Here is a 2,680-nt window from a genome sequence, read left to right as displayed (position 1 = left end):
CATCCCGAGGGATGCCAGCCCCGCACCCCGAGCGGTGCTGCTCAGCACCATGCGCAGCCAGGACAGACCCCCCGGTGCCACCACAGTAATGTGCCGCAGGGTCCAGCTGCTCCGGATTAGCGCCGGCTGCTCCTCGGGGATTTCCAACGCCCAAACTGCCTCCCGAGCGGACAACGGGGCGCAGGATGCGGCCCACCCCGGGCTCCAGCACCTCATGGCCTCAGCCCACCCCGGCACCAGCTGCCACCCATTGGGTTTCAGCAGGGCTCGCTTCACCGTGCATGGCACGGCACGGTACAGCATGGGATGGCATGGCACAACATGGCACAGTATGGCATGGCATGGCATGGCACAGCACAGCATGACATAGCACGGCACAGCACGGCATGGCACAGCATGGTACAGCAATGCACAGCATGGCACGGCACGGGACAATGTGGCACGGCATGGCACAGTATGGCACAGCATGGCACGGCACAGGACAGCACGGCATGGCACGGTATGGCACAGCATGGCATGGCATGGCACAGCATGGCACGGCACAGCATGGCATGGCACGGTACAGCATGGGATGGCATGGCACAACATGGCATAGTATGGCATGGCATGGCACGGCACAGCACAGCATGACATGGCACGGCACAGCATGGTACAGCAATGCACAGCATGGCACAGCACGGGACAACATGGCACGGCATGGCACAGTATGGCACAGCATGGCACGGCACAGGACAGCACGGCATGGCACAGTATGGCACAGCATGGCATGGCACAGCACGGCATGGCACAGCATGGCATGGCACAGCATGGCATGGTACAGCATGGCATGGCACAGCATGGCATGGTACAGCATGGCATGGCACAGCACAGTATGGCACAGTATAGCATGGCATGGCACAGCACGGCATGGTACAGCATGGCACAGCACAGTGCACGGCATGGCATGGCACAGCATGGCACGGCACAGTGTGGCATGGTACGACATGGCATGGCATGGCACAGGGAAAGAGCCGATCCCTGCATGGGAGCAGAGGACGGGAACAGACCCGGTCCCTGAGGGCTGCTCAGCCTCCCACACCACAGCACGGCACAGTATGGCATGGTATGGCATGGTATGGCATGGCACAGCACGGTATGGCACAGCACAGCACGGTATGGCAGGGTATGGCATGGCACGGCACAGTATGGCATGGCACGGCACAGTACAGTATGGCATGGTATGGCATGGCATGGCACAGCACAGCACGGTATGGCACGTTATGGCATGGAACAGCACGGTATGGCACGGTATGGCATGGCACAGCACGGTATGGCATGATATGGCATGGCACAGCACAGTATGGCATGGCACAGCACAGCACAGTATGGCATGGCACAGCACAGCACAGTATGGCATGGCACGGCATGGCACAGCACAGCATGGTATGGCATGATATGGCATGGCACAGCACAGCACGGTATGGCACAGTATGGCACAGCACAGCATGGTATGGCACGGTATGGCATGGCATGGCACGGCACAGCACAGCATGGTATGGCATGATATGGCATGGCACAGCACGGTATGGCATGGCACAGCACGGCACGGTATGGCATGATATGGCATGGCACAGCACGGCACAGTATGGCATGGCACGGCATGGCACAGCACAGCATGGTATGGCATGATATGGCATGGCACAGCACAGCATGGTATGGCATGATATGGCATGGCACAGCACGGCACGGTATGGCATGGCACACCACAGCACGGCACGGCACAGCACTGCCATCGCTGCACAGGAGCCTGGCTGGTCCCGGCATCCCAGCAGCCTTCGCCACCCCCCTCTGTGCCACCTCCAGAACTTTCCAGCGCAAAGGGCAGCTCCCAGGCGCGGCAGGGTTTGCGGAGGCAGCACTCCCCGGGCCCGCGGCACGATGCACCAGGGGGGTTGTGGCTGGGGGGGGGTGTCAGCACCAGGAGAGGTTGTTGGGAGGGTCCCCAGTGCTCCACGCCTGGCTTGGACCCGAATCCCGAGGTCCCCCCGCCGCAGCCTCACCCCACCGGCCGCCAAGGGATGGGGGTAGCACCTGGGGGGGGGGGGGGGGGCTGCAGGGCCGAGCTCCCCCCTCCTCACTCAAGGACAGGGGGGCAACAGGGGGGCGTCTTCATCCTGCTCCCACAGCCGGGGCGGGACCCTTCTGTGGGGTCAGGAGTGGGAGAGCGGGAAGCGCTTCCCTGGGTGTCCGGGAAGGGCAGGGCTTGGATGGGACCCCCCACCCGCTTCCGTCCCGTAGCGTCCGCGGCACGTGCCGGGAGCCAGAGTCGGCACTGGGGCGAGGCGCGAACCAGTCCCAGTTCCCAACTGGGGCAGCGATCCTCATTCCTGCGGAAGGAAGGGCAGGAACGGGGATGGTGCGGTGCTGGGAGCGGCGCCTCGCCCCACCAGGGCTCCCACGGGTGGGCGAACTCCCGGCACTCATCCCGGCAAACACCAAAAAGCCTTCGGATACACCGAAACCTTTCCCAGGGAGCAGCTTCCCGAGGCAAGGAAACGGGGAAAGAAATTAATTCCCCTGCCCTTCCCGAGGCAAGGAAACGGGGAAAGAAATTAATTCCCCTGCCCTTCCCGAGGCAAGGAAACGGGAAAGAAATTCCCCTGCCCTTCCCGAGGCAAGGAAACGGGGAAAGAAATTAATT

This window comes from Falco naumanni, chromosome 20 (assembly GCF_017639655.2).
Source record: "Falco naumanni isolate bFalNau1 chromosome 20, bFalNau1.pat, whole genome shotgun sequence".
NCBI classification, from domain to species: Eukaryota; Metazoa; Chordata; class Aves; order Falconiformes; family Falconidae; genus Falco; species Falco naumanni.
The sequence above is the reverse complement of the archived record's forward strand: the minus strand, read 5'-3'. Positions refer to the sequence as shown.